A 27256-nucleotide genomic window follows, 5' to 3' on the forward strand; every position below is an offset into this window, starting at 1 on the left:
GACAGAAAAGGTTATGTCCTTCAGAGACAGATTTCTATGAACAGCAAAGTCTCACTAGGATTTTTATCAGCATTCACTAAAGGATGCAGTTCCGCATCAGATAAATTTATTCATAATCTCCACGTTAAGCTAAATAATGTACATTTAAAGTAGGATTCGTTTACATTGTGCTTTATACCTGATAATTGTTGATGAGCTATTGCATTAAAAGCAGTTAACAAGAAAGGATTCGTCATTTTAAATGGGTGCACTCATATCTACATTCTGTTCATTTTGACTTTTTCACAGAATGTAAGAACAATGTAAGATACTGCAGGAAGACATATTACTCAGTTTTTTTTAATCTGACTTATGAATTACATATCCTACTAAAAATTTAACTACCTCAGGTGCTCAAAGCTTGACTCAGAATCCGATAACACACATATGACATATATTGTTATTTACCTGGGTTGAAGGATCATTTTTGTCAATGAACCATGAAATGTATTATGGCAAAGTACTTTGCTAAGAACTGATTACATGGAATTCATGTGGTAATAGAACCGAACAATTCAGTAACTTAAGACATCACTTATTCTCCTAAGCAAGCTAATGTTTCATGTATCTCCTTTGGACAACAGAGATCACAGGTCTCTGCTTTTCATGCTTTAGTAGGATTAATGATTTTATAAGATTGTACCATATAACAACAATACAATATATCTTCTTTATTCATAAAAGCCAAGTTCATTCTGGTGCTTATTTCTGTGTCATAAAACTGAAGGCTCTTAAATGACAAAGCAGTTGAAAAAGGCTGAAAAATAAATTCAAAAATACTCGCTTTGGTTACGTTTATTATGAGAATTCAAGCTAGTAACACAAATCTCTCAATTTTCAACTTTACCCGGGGAAATACTATAGTGCTTCTTGTTCCCAAGAGGACAGCAGGGCAGTAACACTAATGTTATCTACAATCTAAGTCCCAAATTCTCAACCAGCCTCTTAACATAGAGGATTTAGGTCATAGGTGGATTTTTAGGCCTCCTTTATACCTTTTGTTTAATATTAAACCAGAAGGGTCTGTTAAGAGAGGCAGTACCATTTGATAGTTCAAAGCGTGAACTTAAAATCTCTCTTGGTCATTTCCATGCTGCTTAAATTATTTTGATCTCTCTGTGCCTTAGTTTCCTCCTCTGTAAAATAATAATAAGAAGAAAAGTAATGTCTACTTCATATTAAAGCTTTAAGTGACTTGGGATCCCTGGGTGGCGCAGCGGTTTGGCGCCTGCCTTTGGCCCAGGGCGCGATCCTGGAGACCCGGGATCGAATCCCACGTCGGGCTCCGGGTGCATGGAGCCTGCTTCTCCCTCTGCCTGTGTCTCTGCCTCTCTCTCTCTATCTCTCTGTGACTATCATAAATAAATAAAAATTTAAAAAAAAATTAAAAAAAAAAAGCTTTAAGTGACTGGAAATATAATATTCATACAAATATCTTAGAAAACCTCTGGCAAATGGCAGATACCAGTAAATTCAAGCTAGCAGTGTTAAAAAATATTATTAAACTATCTGATGGTGTACTTGTTTTTCTAGACTCAGTCTTAGGTTTGTTTGGTTCTTGTGATCCTATTAAACTAACTTTATAGGGTGAACTAGAAGGGGAAAAGCCACAAAGAAGAAACATATTTAATCCCCATTTCTTCAACAGTATAAACCCTCTTTAAAAAAAAAAAAAAGCCCAAATCATCAGTTTCTTGGATCAATCAAAATCATCCTTGATAATTCCTCCATACTCCTTACTTCCTACAATAAAAAACCAAGACCTGGGTTGCCTTTGTGGTTCAGCAGTTAGGCATCTGTCTGCCTTTGGCTCAGGACATGATCCTGGAGATCCTGGGATCGAGTCCTGCATTGGGCTCCCTGAATGGAGCCTGTTTCTCCCTCTGCCTGTATCTCTGCCTCTCTCTCTCTCTCTGTGTCTCTCATGAATAAATAAATAAAATCTTTTTTTTAAAAAACCAAGTCCTATACATTTTATCCTTAAAGATATTTTAATTCCTTCTCTCTCTCTCCTTGCTCCACTGCCAGCCTACCACAAACTATTGTCATTTTTCACCCATTCTATTCTCTCTCTTTTTTTTTAAGATTTAATTTATTTATTCATGAGAATACACAGAGGGAGAGAGAGAAGCAGAGACACAGGCAAAGGGAGAAGCAGGCTCCATGCAGGGAGTCCGACGTGGGACTCGATTCCGGGTCTCCAGGATCATGCCTTGGGCCGAAGGCAGGCGCCGAACCGCTGAGCCATGGGGCTGCCCTCACCCATTCTATTCTTATCTCACATCAATGCTGACTGGCAGCCCATTGCACTTAGAATAAAGTGCAATAATCCTTCCCCTATTCCTGGACAATCGGCCTGTACCTAGCCCCATCCTCGTGTTGCTTCACCCTCCTCCTCACTCATAAGGCCCCAGTTGAATTGATTTTCCTTCTGCTCATAGAGTGATTTGAGTGTATCTCCAATTATAGGCACCTTCATAATCTCTGCCTGGAAGGCCCTCTGCTACTTTTTTGCCTGAGCTCAACCTTTGAGTCTCATCCTACTCATTCTTTCTCCAAGAAGCATTTCCTGAACCTTCAATTACACTATGTGCTCCCATTTTCCACTTTGCTGGAATTTTGCTTCTCTTTCATAGAACTTACACAGGTGCAATGATGTAGATACTGCTTTAATCATTTATTGAGTGTGCAATCTTCTAAATAAACGAGAAGTTCCTAAAGAGCTATAATATGTCTTTCTTTTTTTTTTCAACACTGCAAAAATTAACAAGAATGTTTGCAGTATAACAAATATTTTTGAATTAATGAAAACAGTGCTTTTTTTCTATCAAAAGCCCACAATCTACAACGACTGTCATTTTGTAAATCATTGTCTCAGAACTACTTTACCTTTGGTATAGAGTGAGATGGGGCCCTGGATGGTAAAATTGGGGAATTTGTGTTATAACCCATTTATGGCATTAGGCAAACTCCTCTGAGACTCAAACGATATCTGCTGCAAAATGTGTGACTTTCACAAAAACAAACAAACAAACAAACAAAAAAACTGTGGTTATCTTTTAGTTCTGAACTTTGATTTAAGAACTTTGACTCTTATCTTCCAGTTAATTGCCTTTGCACCAATGATTACCTTCTTTTGCTATGAATTTTTCCTTAAATACTACATTAAGAATAACTACTTTTTTCAGGGTTTCTTGATAAAATGTACTATGGAAAAAAGAATGGAGTTGATAAGTTCAGATCAACTAATATTTAACTCAATAGATGCTACATTTGAAAAATAGCAGCATATAAATGGGTGAAACATAGTCATCAAGACAACAGAAAAGAGTTACAGAGCTTAGAAATTTCACCCTCCTTGAGGCCACTCCACTCCCATTCCTCATCTTTGTCTAACAAGTTTGCCTCTCACAATTCCCTATCCCATCAATCCTTACCCCTGCTCTAGCCTGTGCACCCTTCATCTCTCAAGGTGGATTGTATCATTCAATTATCACAACAACCCAGTGAAATTGAATGGATACTATTGCTGTCCTCTCATTTTATAAATGACAAAGTGGAGGCATAGAGAGTTGGTTAAGTTGCCAAAGGTCATAAATGTATTAAGTGGGAACAGGCAGTGCTGATTTCTCTATTAGGTGCAGTGAGCATAGTACCTAAGACTCAAAAAAGAAAAAAAGTTCCAATTTCTTTAAAATCAGAAGAAAAACTATTGATAAAAATGTCTTAACACATTGATTAGTCCTTTTATACCAACATGGTGTTAAAGCTTAATTATATATATTTGGAGAAGGGGGCCAACAAAGCAAAATTGTCTAGAACCCACTAGAGCCTCCTTGGAGGTTGTAATTGTATCTTTTATGCCCCCCTACCCCTCACTGCATAAATAGTAACAAGTACATTGGTAGTATAAGAAATAAAACTCTACAATGCCAAAATAAGGTAGCCTTGGGGTCAGGAATTTTAGACACAGCTGCATAATTCCAGAGACCTTGTTCTTCTTAGCTACTGTGGTATAGTGCTGAGTCAGGCCTCAAGTTGTTTATACAAAGACACAATTATTAAGGTGTTCCCAGATATTGTGGTCACTGTGTTTTGTCCTTAGACACAAGTCACTCAGTATTTCTCTGTGAGGCTAAAATGATTTAAGTGAATTATCTGGATTAGAATATCATTTATGGGGAAAATAATAACATATTCATCTGTGGCTTACAATCACTTGTTCATATGTTTTGGTTTACCTTTCCATTCCCGTTTATACTATACTCCTCAATTTCTGCCCTTGAGGATTTACACATAATTCTCATTCCCCAAGGACATCTTCTTCCCTAAAGACATTTTGCTTGCTTTCTGCTCCCTAGTATTCCATTAAATTTTCAGAGCCAACCACTCGTATGAATTGATAAAGTGGCTAATTTTATACTCTGGTTTAGTACTTGAACACACCTTTCAAATTATACCTAGAAATCATTAGTTTTTAAGGGGTTTGATGAGGTGTCTTTCCCTAAGATATTGAATGTTGTGCTTTTGTTCCTAAATAAATCAACTGGCTATTCAGACTAGTAGGGAAATGAAAAATCTGTTCCCAAGCAACACGCGCCTGTTGTTATTCACCTTCCTAAGATCTGTTTCTAAGAGACCATGGCTATTGAGATTGTTAGCAAGTTCTTGAATGACAAATTGTTTCCCATAATATGATCATAATACACTGGATGATGGGTTGATGCAATATGGAATTTAATTAATATGAAACATTTTTTTAAATCCCCTTTTCTCTTAGGAGCTTTACAAAAGTGATGTCTTGAAAGGCAGAACTGCCATGTATAACAATGACTTAATTCCACCTTCTGTTATCGCTGTTTGAGGTGATTTCCCTTCTTTTCCCCTGTCTATTTCTTATCTGTCTACTAATATTATTTGTAGCAGTAGTCATTATAGAATCAGAGACTACATGAGATAAAAGGGACTTTGAGAGGTCACAAAGTGGAAGTACTTCATGCACACTCTCATAAAAGATAGCTATATCCTTAAATTTTACAAAAGTGAGAAGCACATTTGCTTTCTTTGTTACTCGTTTATGTGATTCACAAGGTGAGCTTCATTTTTTGACCTGTTCTACTACCCTTTCTCCAATTCTTTCTCACTTAAGCCTATTGCTTTGCATTGTCTCTACTTATATTCAATCCTATTTGGACACTTTTTGTTAAGTTTCTACAATACCAAAGTATCTGGAAAAATGCTACCAAGGTGGCTATTGTTAGATGGACACTAAACTGAATTCCATGCTGCGTGACTTTGGCTAAGACTTGCCACCACTTATTCCTGTTGTCTTTCTTTTCAGAATAAGGTTTGTTGTTTGTGTTGATAGCTAAAGTCCTATTATTTGTATAAATGAAAATAAACCAGTTGAAATAATAATAAAAATAACCTCCTGGGACTGTTAGAAGAGCTAATATCATTTATCAAGCACATAGACTGATGGCTAGCATATTGTTTTATTTTACACTGTTATCAGTAAACTATTCATTTAATTCAGGAAATAGTTTAATGCATTGAGAATATGAGAAATAAGCTACAAACCTAGAGAATCAGAGACTATTTTCATTGAGAATATGAGAAATAAGCTAAAACCTTAGAGAATCTGGTAAGCTACAAATAATCTACAAACCTTCATAATTTTAAAAGGATTTGAGAGATAGATATAGAACACCAAGATTTCTTTGTTCAGTCACTGTGTAGAATGCCAACTTTGCGATTAATTTCTCCTGTCAGCACCTAAAATAAGCATGGTGGTTCTAAATTACTTTATTTCTTGGGTTGTTATACTGTCTGTTAATTCTATTTTTGTTTTGAAACAAACTCCACTATGCTCTCTGAGGCCAACCTAATACACAACACTGTGTAAATAATCAAATAAGTATTTCTTATTAGGACTTTTGGGGTATGTCTTTGAGAAGATCACACAGATATATATCAATATATTTATATGTCAATATATCTGTATCTATTTATCTGTGATAAACCCAGATGTCTGGACAATTCTTTTTTTTTTTTTTTGGACAATTCTTATAAATAAAAAATGCAATGATTAAAATAGCATATAAATTACTTTCAGAAATATATATTTTTCCTGCTACACTAGGTATTCATGTGGCTTAAATAAGATCAGATGTTGCATGATCTTATATTGGCTTGGACTCAGCCCACTATAGAAATGAAACAAATCCCTTGAACCCTTTTCCAGAGATTCAAATCAAAATTACTTCCCCTCTTTATTTTTGTCAGCAATATGTTAATAAAATTTTGCTTTCAAACCCTTTCTTAATTTTTATCTTAACATTCTAGCTTTGTGGTTTTTCTGACAATTTATCTACATGCTATTATCATCAAACGTCACTAGAAAAAAATGTTTCTCAATCTTAGCTATTAAACTTTTATTATTCCTTTATGGGATAGAAATAAAGAGGAAACAAGTTTGGAAGAAAATAGTTTTAGGCAAATTGACCATACCCTGCCAGTATTTTTTAATTACTTAATTAATTTGAGAGAGGGTGCAGAGGGAGAGGGTAAGAGAGTCTTAAGCAGACTCTATACTCAGCACAGAGCTCAGTCTCACCACCCTGAGGTTATGACCTGAGTCGAAGCCAAAAGTCTTCTGTTTAACAGACTGTGCTACCGTACTCCTGCCAGTATTAACTTTATTATTTCCAGTAATACTTTCCATGATTTTCTGGAATTAATAATGGGCATCCCAAAATTTATCAACTCTACTTCCTTGACCAGAAATCTGGGGACTGGAGAGAAGAGACCACATGCTCTAAGGGGAGCTCTGCTATCAAAGGAAAACTGGTTTTCACCTTAGATTTTTCTTAGAAAGAGTATTTGAACACAGAGGAAAGGGGCATATGCCAGATGAGGGGATGGAGAGTTAGTGATTGGTGATGGCTAAAGTGGGTGTGCTTAGAAATATTCCCCAGAGAAGTCAAGGAGATAGTTGAATTTCCTAGAGGTACTAAATTAGAATAAGGGAGCTGAGAGATGATCTTCAGGAACATGACATAGTTGTGACCAATAGGTTCCAAAGTTTCAAGAGACCAGGATTCAAGATCTCTAGCATGATTTAAAAATGATTAGGTGTTGATTAAACAAACAAACACACCAACCAACCAACAAAAAGAACAAATTCCAGGTTTTTCCAACTTGCCCAGTTGATGATGTCAAGTATCAGATTTTACTCTTTTTTTTTTTTTTTAATTTTATTTATTTATGATAGTCATACAGAGAGAAAGAGAGAGAGGCAGAGACACAGGCAGAGGGAGAAGCAGGCTCCATGCGCCGGGAGCCTGATGTGGGATTCGATCCCGGGTCTCCAGGATCGCGCCCTGGGCCAAAGGCAGGCGCCAAACCGCTGCGCCACCCAGGGATCCCCAGATTTTACTCTTAATTTATTCTAACATCTAACCTAGGGAAGAATTTGCACATTATACTCATTTAATCAGATTGGAGTAGATCATTCAGAAAGTGGAATGCAGGCATCCAACTCTTACCTAAACAGAGAAAAAAAGAAAACTAATATTCTCTAATTTTGCTTTTCTAAATATTTTTGTTTTGACTTTATTGAGTTTTTGAGATGTAATTAATGCAAAACTCAGGGAAGCCAAAGAAAAGATATCTCTGTAAATGACAGTGATTTTGGAATTATATTTGCATCCTGTTATTCTCTGAGTTTTAGTCTTTCACATTCTTTTTTTTTTTTTTTTTTTCCATGTCAGAACAAATACCTCTTCTAGGTAATAAGAGACTTTTGGTTTGTTTTTGGTCTGTTTTCTTTGTGGGTTTTGTGTGTGTGTGTGTGTGAAAAATAGATAAAGATAAATCATGTAAGTAGATCTTATTCAATAATTGTTTCCTTTTCAAATAAAATGCCATTTTAAAGACATGGTTAACATTTAAAATAAATATATATTTTATATAGACTTAAATTACTTTTTAAGTGTGCTTTTTAATTCCACATATTAAATAGTTCAGTAATAATATTTTTTATATTTTCTTGGTAGTTACTAAACATTTTTAACACTTTAATGCTCATCTTCTTTTGTTTTAACAATACCCTTGAGTTAATTGAGGCAAGCATTTGCCCAATTGAAAGAAAGAATAATTTATGCTATTTTCACAAGTTAATCGACAAAAAGTAATTTGCAAAGCCTACCATCTGTATCATTGCAGACACAAAAAAAATTGTGAAGGCAAAAAAAAAAAGTAGATAAGCAGAGATATTTTGATTTCTAGTAGAAATATTAGTATAGCTGGTTGACTCTTTTAAAATGGCATATATAAAAATGGTCTTGGGACACCTGGGTGGCTCAGTGGTTGAGTGTCTGCCTTTGGCTCAGGGCGTGACCATGGAGTCCTGGAATCGAGTCCCACATCAGGCTCCTTGCATAGAGCCTGCTTCTCCCTCTGCCTTTGTCTCTGCCTCTTTCTCTCTGTGTATCTCATGAATAAATAAATAAAATCTTTTAAAAAAAGAAAAAAAGATCTTGTATACAGTCTAATATTAAGGTCTTCTATGGTATAGTTTTTTACTTTCACAAGTCAAATATTTTAAAAGACTTTAACATTAGATTTAAATATAATTGGACTATGGTTATTAGTTTTCTATCCCCTGCCTAGTGTTCAGTATTTTTCTGTTTCTCCAGTATCAAGTAATTTAGAACTATATCAGCTTCCTGGGGCTGCTAAAACAGTGTATGAATACTTGGTGGCTTAAATCAACAATTTATTGTCTTGCAGTTCTGCAGTCCAGAAATCTGAAATCAAGGTGTCAAAAGGGCCATGTTTTCTCTGATGGCCCTAGGGAAATCCTTCCATCCTTTTTCCAGCTTCATTTGTTTACTGGCAATTTTTGGCATTCTTTCACTTGTAGATGCCTCACCCCAGATACGTGGGCATCTTCTCCCTGTCTCTTCACATTATTTTCATTTTGTGCATGTTGTCTTTGTATCCAAATATCTCCTTTTGTAATATGGATAGTAATCACATTGCACTAGGGCCCATTCTAATGATTCATTTTAATATATTACCTCTGTAAAGACCCTGTTTCCAAAAAAGCCACATTCTGAGTACTGACTGTTAGTATTTCAACATGTCTTATGGGGAGGCAGGGACATAAATCAACTCATAAGACATAGTCATTTTCAAATAGAAAGGGTTATCCTAACATTTATTTGTCAATCCTACATTCCTTGAGCACTCAGCTGTTAAGCTCTCTTCTCTACATGCCTGAGGTCCTTTGCTGCTCTATGGCAGTATTAGTACATTATGTTTTCTAAGGTAGTTATTTGAAGATATTTCAGCTCTTTCACTAGATTTGATGTTCCCTCAACAAAGTAATTGTGGCTTGTTCATCTTTGTATCCCCTCAAACCACCTACTTTTAAGTTTCAAAATAGTAGGAAAGTAATAAACCTTGGCTTTCAACCGAATTTAGAAATAAGGAACCCCACAAAACAAGTGAAGTATATTGAACTTAAACTTTGAGAGAAGTTACATGGAAAACCAAATCTTTAAATGGCCAGTTTTCCACACACAGACTTAATTGTAAGCAAAGAGAAGTTTTTCTTTTATTAAAGAGATTTGCCTAGAAAGAGTAATGACTAGAATTCAATAGTAATTGTAACCATAGCAATGGCAGTAAAGACAATAGCTGAAATTTGTGAGCTCTGGGCCTGGGGGCTTACAGGCATCATGTCCTTTAATCTGTTGACAACATTGCAGCATGAGGGCATTGAGCAGCTAAGGAAACAAAGGTATAGAGATTTTAGATGAAATGTTCAACATCACATAGTTAACAAATGGCAAAGCTAAAATTCAAGCTTTTGCTTTTAACCATTCCACTGATGTATGTGTATTTGCATGTTCTGTTGTGAAATGCCAAAATATCTGTAAGTCTATTCTGTTTGCAACATTGTTAACTAACATATAGGAGCTATATATTAAAGGCATCATGGGTAAGAATATGTTTTCTATCTATCTAAACACTATTTTAGGTTGTGAATTTAAAAATGGCCTTTAGCAATGAAAGTAAACCAAAAATGTACAAACTGAATCCCAAACCCTTTAAAAACTACAAGCCTCTAAAAACTGAAGATGAAAAAAAATTGCAGGTACATCCTTAATAAAGTCAAGAATTCAAACTATATTATTACTTTATGAATCATTCATGAGATATATAATAAAAACACCATCCAAATCATAAAATCATGTTATGGATTATATAATATTCATAAAGAATTACTTATCCTTTAAATTATTATTAATATGTAGTATTAGCAAGTATTCATGGAAGTATTTAGCAAGTTTTTATGGAAGATGCCATGGGAACAATCTAACAGTGACAAGAAAGGGTGTAAATCTCCTTATTTCACTGACATATCACTAAATTTCCATTAAATTGTTTAAATGCTAAAATTATAAGATGCCAAAACACTGTAAAGTCAACACATAACAGTGCTGAGGTCACAAACATTAAATATGTTTTAAAAGGTTTATTTTAAATGATAGATTTATTTAAGTATATTTTAGATCAATCTCTGTTGCAACTTTAGTCATGTTTGATCAAAATTGTTCAGGTATGAACATGTTAAAAGATACATAATTTCAGATCTTAGCATTTTTCTAGTACAAAATAGTGTGTAAACTACATTTATAAGTGAAATATACCCCATTCATATCATAGTAAACAATATGAGTTTAGAAAATAAATGCAGAATAATAATCAAGATTTGTCTTTTCTGTGTAATAGATTTTAAAAATCTGCTGCAGAAAAATAGAAATTAATGGTAAATTAGGAGAAATAATTGAATGTTTACAATTAAATTTAAGTATGTTGTAAGTTTTAGAGAAGGTAAATATGCAAATTCTTTCAAATACAGGTAGCAAAAAAGAAAGTTAACAAATTTGATTTGAAAATTAAAAAAAATAACTATGTATTAAAAGAAACTATCAACCAAGTAAAAAGGGAATCTACAGAATGGATGAAAATATTTGCACATTATATAAGACATTAAAATCCAGAAGAGAGACCTCCTAAAGTCAACCACAATACAAGCAAATAACCCAACATAACAAATTAGGCAAAGGACTTGAATAGACATTTTTTTCAAAGATCTATTGATTCTTTCATAAGTATATGAAAGAATTTTCAACATCACTAATAAATAAGGAAATGCAAGTCAAAATTACAATAACATGCCACTTTGTACCCATTAAGGTAGTTATTATTAAAAAACAGCATAACATGTTGGCAAGGGTATGTAGATATTAGAACTCTTGTGTACTGTTGGTGGGGATGTAAAATGGGATAGCTGCTATAGAAAAAAATTTGGCAGATTTTTACAGAATTAGAATCACCACATGACCATGAAAAATCCTTTTAAATATCTTATCAGGTTCAGCTGAGACAAACAGTAAATATTTCTGGCAGTATTGAATAATCACTTGGACACAAGAGACATCCCCAAGAAATACAAAAGATACTACTCTTCCAAGATCCTGAGCACTCCCAAAGGTAACCAACCAAAAGAAAGAAAGAGTGAGACTATTCTCTGGAAAATTGGAACAGTGAGTAGAACCCTAGCTGCTAATGGAGTACCACCTACATATCTGTCCAGACATATCTAGCAGCAAATAGGGTTCAATTGACATTTCTGTTGAACCATATTTTTGGTTCCCTAACCTGATAGTCACCAAGTCAAGTTCTCAGGACACAAACTGTGATAACCCAGAAGAAAATAGCTGTCTTGGGAGAGGAAAGATAAATGACCAATGGGTACCAAAAGGCAAAATCATGAGTCACAATTCAAAGATCTAATACTTAAATATGTTTTTTTGCCTACCAGTCTAAATTTGGAAAGGGAGGGACAACATGAATTTTACCTTCTTCATTTGCCCAGGCACCACAGAAAGAGAGAGAGATCTGCGACAGCTGACTTTAGTTAGAATTCTCACCTTTTGGTGGCTTCAGCTGGCTTTCTCAGGATCCTATCTAGGTTCTGGAGTGAGTATACTAGAGGGTCTCATCCTGGTCATCAAAAACTGTGGAGGGGGAAAAATTAACTTTCCTTCTACCCTTTATAATGGCTGAGACTCCTTTTTCTCTAGAGTATCTCATAAATGGATAAGCTTATCCAGGTTAAAATTTCTCCATTGTGGCTGCTATAATTTGAGATTATCTTTGGTAAGTTTACCTATCTACTAGTTCAGCCTTAAAACAAAAATTTATTCACCCAAGACCTCACACTGGGTCCAATCCAGCTAAGTCAGACCCAGTCTATTCTTGACTGTCAGATCCAGTCCCACCCAGATCTGGCCTTTTCTAAGTTGGATCTAGTCTGACTCCAGCAGGTTTCCAGACCTATTATAGGAAAAGAAATGCTCAAATGAAGTTTGAAAGCTCATAATGCAAAAGCTGCAGAGTTAGGATCCCAGAGGGACTTATCCATGACTACAGAGGTAACAAGAAAGCAGGTGAGCTCGAGAGTCTCAACAGGTACCTATGGCTGGTTGCTCATTGATGTTTGGCTTGTCCTTCAGGTCTCCTTTGGTTTCCTTTTCTAACATCATAATTGTGAAAAAAGGTAAACTGAGGCAATAACAATTTTTAGAGTTTATGTGAACAAAATTTTGAGTCAGGCAGCATCCATTCTAGGAGAAAGAAAAGAGCTCTAAAAAACTGTACAAAGTGAAATACTTATAGGCAGAAAGGAGCAGAAACAAGTAAGTTGTACTAGATAAAAAAAAAAAAAAGTGGGTTGATTATCAAAGTAACTTTCCTTTAGGAAATGGCAGGAGTCTATTTGGCAGATTACCTAACTAATGCTGATCAGGCAATTCCTGATTAACAGCTTTGAAAAGGAAAGTAATTTTGATATATGCTACAAAAAAAGATGAACCTTGAGGACATCATGCGAAGTGAGAAAAGGCTGTCACCAAACGACAACAACAATAACAAAAACAGCAGCAAATATTGTATGATTCCACTCTTATAAGGTAGTTAGAGTAGTCAAATTCATAGGCAGCAAGAAGAATATTGGTTGCCAGAAGCTAGGGGAGAGAAATGAGGATCTATAGTTTAGTAAATGCAGAATTTCAGTATCACAAGATGTAAACAGTCATAGCAATGGATGATGGTGATGGTTGCACACTATTAGGACTATATTTAAAACCACTGAATTGTACACTTAAAATGGTTATGATGGAACATTTTATATGCATTTTACCAAAATAAAAAAAATAATTATAAAGAGGAATAGAAATATATTTCTAAATGCTAATAAGAAATAGTTATAATCTCAAATGACTAAATTGAGGTAGAATATACATACAGAAAAGGAAAGGAAAAAATCAGCTAATTTACTCAAATGTTTATTAAGTGCTTACTAGTCATCTGAATTAGACTTGGAGGTAATGAAGAGAGGGTGAAAGACAAGCAAGCAAGATTATTTCTCTAGGAAATGAGAGTCTTTTCAATATACTGGCTAATAAAATAGAATAATGAGATAGGGTGACCAGTAAAAGCTTCTCCAAAGAGATGACGTTTGTGCTGTTCTAAAGGATTTAAGTGAGGAACAGAAGAGCTGACAAGTATTTGAGGCAAAAGGAACAATTGAAAAGGTCCAAAGTTAAAAGAGAGAGAGAGAGAGAGAGGAAGAAGAAGAAGAGGGGGAGGAGGAGGAGGAGGAGGAGGAGGAGGAGGAAGAGGAAGAGGAAGAGGAAGAGGAATAAGAAGAAGAAGGAAGAAAGAAGAAAGAAGTCCTATTCTAAGATTCAAAGGCAGTGCAAATTTGTCTTCCTTGGATCCAGTACCTTACTTAGGTCATATGACCCATATCTGCTTATACTTCCTAGCTGTTGGGACATTTTGAGTTATACTTGAAAGTGTGGTTGATGGCAGGCAAGGAGGAGGATATGGGGACTAATTGAAGGGGTGGCGGGGTGGGTGGACCTTGGGAAAAAAAATTCTGATAAAGTCAAGCCAACTCTATTAAAGAAACAAAGACTGAAAGAAACCAGAAAATTGAAAGGAGTGGAAAATCAATGAGGATTCTGTTTGGGAAAAAAAATGCAGGCTAGATAAGTCTGTCCAAAAACCATAGGCAACCCCTGTGAAAGAATTGGGATTTACATAGAACATGAACTTTTCAAAGACTCTTGGAGTCTGAACTTAAAGCATAGAGATCTAGAATACGAGAAAGGGCTGAAGCAAGTTCTGGGCAGTGTTATGCAGATATAGCTGAAGCAAGAGGTGCTTTAAAAATCATTCGTACTATTTCATTTGGAATGTCAAGTGAAATAAAAGAATTATCTGCCTCCTACTCAAACTAAGGCAACATCACAAAAGCAAGATACCATCTGACAGTGGGAGCCTCAAGAAAAAGGGGAAAAAAAAACCTGCCTCTCTTATTTGGCGTGTTGCATAATTCACTCAAGAAGTATGGAGCAGCCATTAGTTGTGTTTTTTTTTAAGGTATAAATTATATACACAAAGCACATATATTTTAAACACAATTTTCTTAATACCATTATATGTACATGGTTTTAAGATTTATATATCAACATTAGTTAATAATTACAGTGGGTAATCTCAATAGAATTATTTGGTTGTGGTATCAAGATCCTGTGAATTTTCAGAGGAAAAAACAATTAGTTTAGCTGAGTCAATTCAGGCTATATTTTCAGGAATGATTGTGCACTGTTTGCGATCTAACCACACTGTAATCTTACAGGTAAAAAAAAAATAAATGGGTATGGGATCTAATCTAGATCCTTTACTCATACAGTGTTCCCTCAGTTCTCTCCTAAAATTATGTGGTTGTTTGGTATTCCCATGCAAGGGACAATGGTGCTCCTTAGGTTCAAGCTGTGCGGATGAAGGAGAAATATATCCTTTGCTCAAATGGCTCCTACTTTCCATATAGCACTTCCAAAGATCTCGAGATCCATGAATCCCACATATATGTATAGAGTTTATCTAGTTATGGTAGAGCAAATTGAAGGTTATGTGGATGAGTTATCTAAAATTCACTCATTTAAGAATTATTTTTTTAGCATCTATTATGTGCTAGGTACTGTTTTGGGACTGAGATATCACCAGTGGCTAAAACAAGGTTGCTGCAGAACCTATATTCTTAGGTTATAGAGGGGTTAAAGATGAAAATGAATATACATATAGATAAGTAAATAAATGAAATTACAATATGTCAAGTGGAGATATCTGATATATAAAAATAATAATAAAACATCACCAAAGAAATAAGAATGTCAAAGTGAGAGGGTGTTTTATACAAACTACTTCACATAGAGTAAACAAAATAGGTATGACTGTTAAGATGACACTTGATTTCCACCAGTAGGAAAGGAAAGAAGGAGCCCTGAGGATAACTGAGGTAAAAGTCTTCAAAGGAGAAGGAACAATAAGAGCAAATGTCTGGATGTGGGGATGTATTTGATGTTTTTGGAGAGCAGTGGGGAAGTCACTGTGTTCTGAGCAGAATAAAATGAAAGGATGGAGGTGACAAACAGGATGATAGTGATGGAAGTGAGAATCTCTGAACCAATATCCAGACTACTTTTTTTTTTTTTTTATATTCCTCTGAATGAGGTACAGAGTTAATTGAGAGAGTTCAAGAAGGGAAGTAATGATGTTCAATTTTTTATTTTTTATTTATTTTTTTTAAGTTTTCTTTTTTTTTTTAGATTGTATTTATGATAGTCACAGAGAGAGAGAGAGAGAGAGAGGCAGAGACATAGGCAGAGGGAGAAGCAGGCCCCATGCACCGGGAGCCCAATGTGGGATTCCATCCCGGGTCTCCAGGATCGCGCCCTTGGCCAAAGGCAGGCGCCAAACCGCTGCACCACCCAGAGATCCCTGATGTTCAATTTTTTTAAACGAATACATTAAGAGACTTAAAAATAAAGGAGATGTATAACAGATTTACACTAAATGTTCCAGCTCCCATACCTATATCCATTAGCTTAGTTTACCTGCACTTTTGGGTAACCATTTTTATGAGATCTTATAGAAGTTTATTTTCAGATATATACAAGGACTTATAAATATATTACTATTCCCATTGCTTCACTTTTTATACTACTGTTTTCTACCTTATACAAATTTTTCTTCTTGCCTACTTTCATCTAATTATATATTCTAGAGAGTTCTATGTCAGTAAATCAAGATCATCCTCATTCTTTATTCTTATACAGATACATACTATTCCATTGTATGGATGTAGCACAATTCAATAATTTTTGCACTATTTCTGGCCACTTCAGTTGTTTCCAATTCTGGCTATTATAAACAGTGTTGCAATGGAAAATCTAAATATTTAATTTCATATATGTGAAGTAGTTATATTCCCAAAAATGAATACATTCTGAGTGCTGAGGCTGCTCTGTGAGGTTACATGTATATATTTTTGATAAATCTTGCTAGGTCCCCCAAAGTACTTGAATCATCTGTATTCTCACTAGCTATTATTTTGATATGATTTTATCTTTTTAGAATTATATTTAGCATCATTTCATATACCCATAAGACATTTGCATTTCATGTTTTCTGTTTTATACATATATGTATATATATGTATATATGCATAAAACAGAATATATATGTATATATATGTATATATGTATAAAACAGAATATATATATATGTATATATATTCTTCTTCTTTGTTCATCTATAAAATTAGATTTTTTTTTTCTTTTCAACCTAAGTAGTCTTAATATACTGGAAGAATAGGATTTAGTTTGTGCTGTTTGTTACAAATACTTTTTTACAGTTTATCTTTTAATTTTAACTTGCCTTTATACTTAATTGTCATGTAATATAATTTATGAAATAAACTTTATAAAGATAATTGTGGCTGCTTTATTTTGTACAGATTGCAGTTGAGTATGGATGGAAGCAAGGAGTCAAGTTCAGAAATCATTTTAATACTCTAGGGGATGGTGACTCAAAATTGGCATGAGAGCAGGGGAAGTAGTTGGAAGTTAACAAACCTGGGATATATTTTGAATGTAGAACCAACAGAAATCATTAATGGATTTGGGCTCTGAGAGGGTAAAAATAAGAGTTGAAGATGAAGACAATATTTCTGATCTGAGCAACTGAAAGATGGACTTATTGCTAAATGATTCCATGGAAGAAATATGTTTAGAGTAAGACTTCCAAAGAGAGATGGTGAATAGGCAATTGGATAATCAAGTTTGGGGGGAATTATGGGCTGGAAATATGAATTTGGGAGCTTCCAGTAAATAAATTATATTTAATGTCATAAGACTACACAAGATCCTAAAGAGAATGAATGTAGACAAACAAGAACTGAGTGCTAGGGAAATGAGGAGAAATAACAAAAGACAGTGAGAGGAGATGGCCCTTGAGTTTGGAGAAGAGCCAAAGGAGTGGGGTTTCAAAGGCCAAAGAAGAAATATTTCAAGAAATGAATAATGATTACAAAATTCTACTCATATGTTGAGTAAAAAGAGAACTGAGAACTATCTAATTTAGCAATGTGTATGTTGTGACTTTGGTAAGATTTTTTTCTGGTAGAGTGATAAGATGAAAGGAAGATTAATGATATAGTAACTTTTTAAAAATCACAGATCATAACATAGTGTATGCTAATCATAATGATGTAGTAAAGAGGGAAAATCAAATTGTTTAGAAGAAAAGAGAAAAATGTTGGTATTATATTCTTGAGTTATGAGATAAAAATTGGTCTATCCCAGATTACATTGTTTAGTGTTCAGTGGAAAATGGAGTCAACATCATTGTACTTGCTGTAGCCTTATTGATCTGTCCAATGATAGGAGTAAACTAAAGAGAACTAAATTGAACTATGATTCAGGTATTTCCAGGCAATTATAAGTGACAGGGAAGAAAGTGTTGGCATTGAGGCTAGAAACATTAGTCTCATGTCTGGAAGGGACCATAGAATTCAAATCAGCTAAGGATGGAAGTTAGAATATGAAAGGTTGAATGATTATGGACACCGGCTAGGATAATGGCTTATGGGTCCTAGGAAAGAATAACAACTGTAGAAGCTGGGTAATGAATGGAAAGACCTTGAAATATAGGAGGTGATATTTTGGAAAGTAGAATGCCTGAAATGAAGGTAATGGAGAAAACATAATAATTGGTTAAAAAAAAAACTATTGCCTAGTAACACAGTGCACTGTGGGGTAGAGAATATTTATTTAAAGAGAGGAAGTAAAGGAACTGTGAACCAGAAATTTAGAAGGATTATCTTTGTGATGATTAAGGTCATTCAAGAACTAAGAAAATATTGTTACTTGCTCAAGTCTAGTTGGTGTCAATTCCTAGTTGTATCGTGATACCAAGATCATTGCCCTGATTTCTTTTCAAACTGACCCTACTTCGTGGTATGGATTAGGTCTTATGAGGTTGCTCTAAAGATAGAGCCAAATAAATCAGGTAGACTCTAGGATTTGATTTTGACCTGTACAATCTACTCTGCCATTAGAAAAAAATTAACATAAATTATAACTTGTTTTCATTCTGAAATGGGTATGAGCTAGAAATTTCTATTTTCAAAAGTCTTTCTGAGGTGGGGCAAGATGGCAGAAGAGAAGGGTCCCCAGGTCACCTGTCCCCACCAACTTACCTAGATAACTTTCAAATCATCCTGAAAACCTACGAATTCGGCCTGAGATATAAAGAGAGAACAGCAGGAATGCTACAAGGAGAAGAGTTCGCGCTTCTATCCAGGTAGGAAGAAGGGAAAAAAATAAAGAAATAAAAAGCATCCAAGGGTGAGGGGCCCCGTGAGGAGCCGGGCTAAGGCCTGGGCGAGAGCCCCCAGGACAGGAGAGCCCCCAACCGGAGAAGGAGGAGCTTCACCAACCTGCCAGGATGGAAAGGCGCTGGCAGGGAGCTCGGGCAGGATCCCAGGAGGGGCGGGGATGCCCTCAGGTTCTCGGGGGCACTAACAGAGCACCTGCGCCCCGGGGAGAAGGGCTGGAGCGCACCTGGCGAGGCCCCGGGAGGAGCCCAAGCGTCCGCTCTGGGCGGCTCCACCGGTAGGGGGGCCCGCGCCCCAGGAGCCCGATTCCAGTGGCGCAAGCCCTGGAGCCCAGGACAGGGGGGTACAGAGCCCAAGATTCGGTGCTCCCCTGGGACAGGCGGAGGCCGGGAGGACACAGGGCATCAAGGACGCCCTGCCTCCGGGGGCCCCAAGCTGTGCAGATCCGCGCCCCCCGCCCCGGAGCATCCAGGCCAGTGCGGATTGGGAGCTGCGGTAGTTACTGTGGGAGTTGACTGCGGAGTTGGAGAGCTGGCCACCGCCAGTGGGGTTGTTCCTCCTGGTGCCACCTTGTACCTGGGACCGGGCAGGGCCGCCAGGGAGCAGGGGCCTCACAAGATAAAGAGCTCCCACTGAGCCATGCACCTGGCAGGGGGCTGGGCAGCTCCCCCAGGTGCACACACCTGAGAATCAGCACAGCAGGCCCCTCCCCCAGAAGACCAGCTGGAAGGACAGGAGAAGAGCAAGTTCTTGACCAAGCTCTGGAAAGTTCCAGGGGAAGTCGAGGGATTTACAGTATATACAATCAGAGGATGCCTCCCCTTGCTTTTTGTTTCATGTTTGTCCCCCCCCCCCTTTCTTTCTTTTTTCTTTTTCTCCTTTTTCCAGTACAACTTGTTTTTAGCCACTCTGCACTGAGGAAAATGACTAGAAGGAAAAACTCATCACAAAAGAAAGAATCAGAAACAGTCCTCTCTCCCACAGAGTTACAAAAATTGGATTACTATTCAATGTCAGAAAGCCAAATCAGAAGCACAATTATAAAGCTACTGGTGGCTCTAGAAAAAAGCAAAAAAGATTCAAGAGACTTCATGACTGCAGAATTTAGATCTAAACAGGCTGAAATTAAAAATCATTAAATGAGATGCAATCTGAACTGCAGGTCCTAATGACAAGGGTCCTAACAACAAGGGTAGAAGAACGAGTGAGTGACATAGAAGACAAGTTGATGGCACGGAAGGAAGCTGAGGAAAAAAACAGACAAACAATTAAAAGATCATGAGGATAGGTTAAGGAAAATAAATGACAGCCTCAGAAGGAAAAATCTACATTTAATTGGGGATCCTGAAGGTGCCGAAAGGGACAGAAGACCAGAAAGTGTATTTGAACAAATCATAGCTGAGAACTTCCCTAACTTGGGAAGGGAAACAGGCATTCAGATCCAGGAGATAGAGAGGTCCCCCCTGAAAATCAATAAGAACCACTCAATACCTCACAGTTTATAGTGAAGCTTGCAAATTCCAAAGATAAAGAGAAGATCCTTAAAGCAGCAAAGAGATCCCTAACCTTTATGGGGAGAAATATTAGGTTAATAGCAGACCTCTCCACAGAGACCTGGCAGGCCAGAAAGGGTTGGCAAGATATATTCAGGGGCCTAAATGAGAAGAACCTGCAGCCAAGAATACTTTATCCAGCAAGACTCTCATTCAGAATAGACGGAGAGATGAAGAGCTTCCAACACAGGCAGAAACTGAAAGAATATGTGACCACCAACCAGCCCTGCAAGAAATATTAAGGGGGACTCTGTAAAAGAAAGAGGAAGTCCAAGGAAACAATCCACAAAAACAGGGACTGAATAGGTACCATGATGACACTAAATTCATATCTTTCAATAGTAACTCTGAACATGAATGGGCTTAATGACCCCATCAAAAGGTGCAGGGTTTCAGACTGAATAAAAAAGCAAGACCCATCTATTTGCTGTCTACAAGAGACTCATTTTAGATGTAAGGACACCTACCACCTGAAAATAAAAGGTTGGAGAACCATTTACCATTCAAATGGTCCTCAAAAGAAAGCAGGGGTAGCCATCCTCATATCAGATGAATTAAAATTTATCCCAAAGACTGTAGTAAGCAATGAAGAGGGACACTATATCATACTTAAAGGATCTATCCAACAAGAGGACCTAGCAATCATGGATATTTATGCCCCGAATGTGGGAGCTGCCAAGTATATCAATCAATTAATAACCAAAGTTAAGACATACTTAGATAATAATATACTTATACTTGGTGACTTGAACACAGCACTTTCTACAATCGACAGATCTTCTAAGCACAACATCTCTAAAGAAACAAGAGCTTTAAATGATACACTGGACCAGATGGATTTCACAGATATTTACAGAACTTTACATCCAAACACAACTGAATACACATTCTTCTCAAGTGCACATGGAACATTCTCCAGAATAGACCACATACTGGGTCACAAATCAGGGCTTAACCAATACCAAAAGATTGGGATCATACCCTGCATATTTTTAGACCGTAATGCTTTGAAACTAGAACTAAATCACAAGAAGAAGTTTGGAAGGATTTCAAACACGTGGAGGTTAAGGACCATCCTGATAAAAGATGAAAGGGTCAACCAGGAAATTAGAGAAGAATTCAAAAGATTCATGGAAACTAATGAGAATGAAGATATAGCAATTCAAAATCTTTGGGATACAGCAAAAGCAGTCCTGAGGGGGAAATACATCACAATACAAGCATCCATCCAAAAACTGGGAAGAACTCAAATACAAAAGCTAACCTTGCACCTAAAGGAGCTGGAGAAAAAAACAGCAAATAGATCCTACACCCAGCAGAAGAAGAGAATTAATAAGGATTCGAGCAGAACTCAATGAGATAGAGACCAGAAGAATTGTGGAACACATCAATAAAACCAAGAATTGGTTCTTTGAAAGAATTAATAAGATAGATAAACCATTAGCCAGCCTTATTAAAAAGAAGAGAGAAAAGACTCTAATTAATAAAATCACGAATGAGAAAGGAGAGATTACCACCAATACCAAGGAAATACAAACAATTTTAAAAACTTATTATGAGCAGCTATACACCAATAAATTAGGCAATCTAGAAGAATTGGACGCATTTCTGAAAAACCACAAACTACCAAAACTGGAACAGGAAGAAATAGAAAACCTGAACAGGCTGATAACCAGGGAGGAAATTGAAGCAGTCATCAAAAACCTCCCAAGACACAAAAGTCCAGGGCCAGATGGCTTCCCAGGGGAATTCTATCAAATGTTTAAAGAAGAAACCATACCTATTCTACTAAAGCTGTTCAGAAACATAGAAAGAGATGGAGTACTTCCAAACTCATTCTATGAGGCCAGCATCACCTTAATTCCAAAACCAATTACCCCACCAAAATGGAGAATTATAGACCAATATCCCTGATGAACACAGATGCATAAATTTTCAACAAGATACTAGCCAATAGTCCAACAATACATTAAGAAGATTATTCACCATGACCAAGTGGCATTTATCCCTGGGATGCAAGGCTGGTTCAACACTCGTAAAAGAATCAATGTGATTGATCACCATATGATCCTCTCAATGGATGCAGAGAAAGCATTTGACAAAATGCAGCATTCATTCCTGATCAAAACTCTTCAGAGTGTAGTGATAGAGGGAACATTCCTCAGCATCTTAAAAGCCATCTACAAAAAGCCCACAGTAAATATCATTCTCAAGGGAGACACACTGGGAGCCTTTCCACAAAGATCAGGAACAAGACAGGGATGTCCACTCTCACCACTGCTATTCAACATAGTACTAGAAGTCCTAGCCTCAGCAATCAGGCAAAAAAGAAAAAAAAAGGCATTTAAATTGGCAAAGAAGAAGTTAAACTCTCGCTTTTCACAGATGACATGATACTATACATAGAAAACCCAAAAGACTCCACCCCAAGATTGCTAGAACTCATAAAACAATTCAGCAGCGTGGCAGGATACAAAATCAATGCCCAGAAATCAGTGGCATTTCTATACACTAACAATGATACTGAAGAAAGAGAAATTAAGGAGTCAATCCCATATACAATTGCACCCAAAAGGGTAAGATACCTAGGAATAAACCTAACCAAAGAGCTAAAAACTATGGAACACTTCTGAAAGAAATTCAGGAAGATACAAAGAGATGGAAAAACATTCCATGCTCATGGATTGGAAGAATTAATATTGTGAAAATATCAATGTTACCGAGGGCAATTTACACATTTAATGCAATCCCTATCAAAATACCATGGACTTTCCTCAGAGAGTTAGAACAAATCATCTTAAGATTTGTGTGGAATCAGAAAAGACCCCGAATAGCCAGGGGAATATTAAAAAAAAAAAGAAAACCATATATGGGGGCATCACAATGCCAGATTTCAGGTTGTACTACAAAGCTGTGATCATCAAGATAGTGTGGTACTGGCACAAAAACAGACACATAGATCAGCGGAACAGAATAGAGAATCCAGAAGTGGACCCTCAACTTCATGGTCAACTAATATTCGACAAAGCAGGAAAGACTATCCACTGGAAAAAGGACAGTCTCTTCAATAAATGGTGCTGGGAATATTGGACAGCCACATGCAGAAGAATGAAACTTAATCATTCCCTTACACCAGACACAAAGATAAACTCAAAATGGATGAAAGATCTAAATGTGAGACAAGATTCCATCAAAATCTTAGAGGACAATACAGGCAACACCTTTTTTGAACTTGGCCACAGCAACTTCTTGCAGGATACATCCATGAAGGCAAGAGAAACAAAAGCAAAAATGAATTATTGAGACTTCATCAAGATAAAAAGCTTCTGCACAGCAAAAGAAACAGTTAACAAAACTAAAAGACAACCTACAGAATGGGAGAAGATATTTGCAAATGACATATCAGATAAAGGGCTAGTTTCCAAGATCTATAAAGAACTTTTTAAACTCAACAGCAAAGAAACAAACAATCCAATCATGAAATGGGCAAAAGACATGAACAAAAATTTCACTAAAGAAGACATAGACTTGGCCAACAAGCACATGAGAAAATGCTCCGCATCACTGGCCATCAGGGAAATACAAATCAAAACCACCATGAGATACCACCTCACACCAGTGAGAATGGGGAAAATGAACAAGGCAGGAAACAACAAATGTTGGAGAGGATGTGGAGAAAGGGGAACCCTCTTGTACTGTTGGTGGGAATGTGAAGTGGTGCAGCCACTCTGGAAAACTGTGTGGAGGTTCCTCAAAGAGTTAAAAATAGACCTGCCCTACGACCCAGCAATTGCACTACTATAAAATCACGAATTTTCGGGATTTACCCGAAAGATACAGATGCAGTGAAATGCCGGGATACCTGCACCCCAATGTTTCTAGCAGCAATGTCCACAATAGCCAAACTGTGGAAGAAGCCTCGGTGTCCATTGAAAGATGAATGGATAAAGAAGATGTGGTCTATGTATACAATGGAATATTACTCAGCCATTCGAAACTACAAATACCCACCATTTGCTTTGGCGTGGATGGACCTGGAGGATATTATGCTAAGTGAAATATGTTAATCAGAAAATGGCAAACATTATATGGTCTCATTTATTTGGGGAATATAAAAATTAGTGAAAGGGAATAAAGGGAAAGGAGAGAAAATGAGTGAAAATATCAGTGAGGGTGACAAAACATGAGAGACCCCTAATTCTGGGAAATGAACAAGGGGTGGTGGTAGGGGAGGTGGGCGGGTGGTTGGGGTGACTGGGTGTCGGGCACTGAGGGGGGGCACTTGGAGGGATGAGCAGTGGGTGTTATGCTATATGTTGGCAAATTGAACTCCAATAAAAAAAATAATAATAATAAACTCTGTGTGCTAAACCCGAATGCCTTAAGTAAGTAAATTTTTATATTTTCAGCTTTGATAGAGGATTATATATTTTTCAGAGATCCACAAAAGTATTCATGCTGACATTCAGATTTTAAATACACTGACTACCACTTATTTTAATCAAGTGCTGGCCTCCACTATGTCAATCTTCGCTGTCATGAAGCCAAAAAAAAAAAAAAAAAAAAAAAGAAAGGAATACTGTGTGAACAGACCTTAGAGAAATTCTATAATGAACTTAATTCAGTAAAAAATGATTAATAATCATATAACCATAGGTCAGAAAATCCACTTGAAAATAAGTTTAGTATAAATCAATGTAAATATTTAATAGAAACATATATTTATTTTCTAGTCCAAACTATTTTGTTTTAAAATGTATTTTGTAATGTATCTTACTTCTTATGTTTGTGTCATATGCAAATAGGAAAAATGTGGTCTGTGCTAAGAAATTAAGGTTAAGGATATTTTCCAAAATCTAATTTAAGGAAGAAAAACCAAAAGTAGAAATGACATAGTTTAACAATAAAGAAGATCCACATACTGAGATACATGCTGTTTAGAATTCCCAGTACTTGTTGGCAGTTACATGTAAGTATTGAATACACATAGCTGCTGAAATCCTTAGTGAAATATATAATTTATCACCAAAATGCTCATATACTCTTACACAAACAGAAGCCTCCTCACATTTTCGGTATCAGACAGAAGAAATTCACAGTGATTTTTTTTTTTCTGCACGCAAGATTCAAAGCATTTTTCATTTTCACCATACATTTAGCAATTTAATTTAATTTTATTTATGTCTCATGTAAACAACTAAATCATAGGGTCAAAAATTATTCCTAAACTTGGTACTCTCACAGCAATGAGTAAAGAGCCTCTAATGTTGACAGCTCTTAATGATTGTTATACATACCTAACAAGACAAACTGTTGTCTAATTGGGAAAGGAGGGATTCAGAGGTGATAAGTGTAACACTAGACTACTCCAGAATGATCATTGCTTTGGAATTTACTTCCTAATAATAAAGTACACATATTCATAGTTAGAGAAAAATAGTATTTGAAACAGGCTATTAAATAGAAAACTTTACTTTTTGATTCTATAAAATAACTAAATCTTGCTCTAAAAATTCCCTTTTTTGGGGGGACACCTGGGTGGCTCAGTGGTTGAGCATCTGCCTTCAGCTCAAGGCATGATCCCAGGGTCCTGGGATCCAGTCCTGCACCAGGCTCCCCCACAGGGAGCCTGCTTCTCCCTCTGCCTGTATCTCTGCCTCTCTCTCTCTCTCTCTCTCTGTCTCTCATGAATAAATAAATAAAATCTTTTTAAAAAGAAATAAAAATTGCCTTTTTGTTTTTTGTTTTGGTTTTTTAAAGGTTTTATTTATTTATTTGAATGACTGAGCAAGCGAGCAAGAGAAAGATAAAGAGCATAAGCAGGGAGGGGCAGAAGGAGAAGGAGAAGCAGGCTCTCTGCTGAACAGAGAGCCTGATGATGGACTGGATCCTGGGACCCAGAACTCCAGGATCATGACCTCAGCTGAAGGAAGAAGGTTAACCAACTGAGCTACCCAGGTGCCCCCACCCCCATACCCTTTTTAGATAAGAATTCTTGAAGACAAAAAAAAAAAAAAAGAAAGAAGAAAGAAAAGAAAGAAAGAAAGAAAGAAAGAAAGAAAGAGAAAGAAGAAAGAAAGAAAGAAAGAAAGAAAGAAAGAAAGAAAGAAAGAAAGAAAGAAAGAAAGAAGAAAAGAAAGAAAGCTGTGCTAGGATTTTTTTTTTGAATTTTTAATTTTTTTTTTAGCAACATTGTCCTAAAGCATGAATGTATGATAAAATATTTTTGCCTTTTATTTCTATTTCTATATGTGCCCTGTGTAGACTTGTGTGAAGAATAGGAACAATCTGTTTGTGCTAACTTTAAAAAAATAATAAAGGAAAATAAGGATACAGGTAAAAAGTCCTTGCTGTTTTCTTTGTTGTATCGTCAACAAATAGCTGAAGGAAGCAAAAGAGGAGAGGCCAAGAGCACTGACTACTCTGGAGTCAGGCAGATCTGGGTGCCCGCTGGCTTCCACCATTTTATAGCTAACAAGGAAATACTTAGAATGTCATTAGCCCTGCACCCCAAAATAGTAAGCATATAATGAGGGCAGGTGTTAGTATTTGATCATTTCTGACATAACTTGCCTTTTGTTTTTCAATGACTGTCTTCCATCTGAGGATATATCAGGAAGGTTTTGCTTTTTTTGATAGCAAGATAGAATTTTATATAACTTTCACAGATGCACTTTTGAAACCACTTCAAACTAGGAATCACTACTTTTTCTAAGCTTCTACTCCAGTCCCAACTCCTTCAACTGATGTCACAGCCAGGACTGCATCAGGAAGGCTCTGCAGTTCCTGCCATCGGCCATCTGCCATCTAGAACAGCCTTCCAGTACTCTCCATTTCA

General features: G+C 36.4%; 1 protein-coding gene across 2 annotated transcripts in view; it reads left to right on the plus strand.

Annotated features, from left to right (window-relative positions):
• TENM2 (teneurin transmembrane protein 2) overlaps positions 1–27256 on the plus strand; it is a 3550639-nt gene that overhangs the window by 1283818 nt on the left and 2239565 nt on the right. Inside the window, exon 7 of one of the 2 annotated variants that reach the window (XM_041750467.1) lies at positions 11489–11607. The exons of the other annotated variant lie outside the window; for it this stretch is intronic. The gene's annotated coding sequence lies outside the window, so the exon portion shown is untranslated. The remainder of the gene's footprint in view (positions 1–11488; positions 11608–27256) is intronic. 2 annotated transcript variants of the gene reach the window in all.

This window comes from Vulpes lagopus, chromosome 3, assembly GCF_018345385.1.
Source record: "Vulpes lagopus strain Blue_001 chromosome 3, ASM1834538v1, whole genome shotgun sequence".
NCBI classification, from domain to species: domain Eukaryota; kingdom Metazoa; phylum Chordata; class Mammalia; order Carnivora; family Canidae; genus Vulpes; species Vulpes lagopus.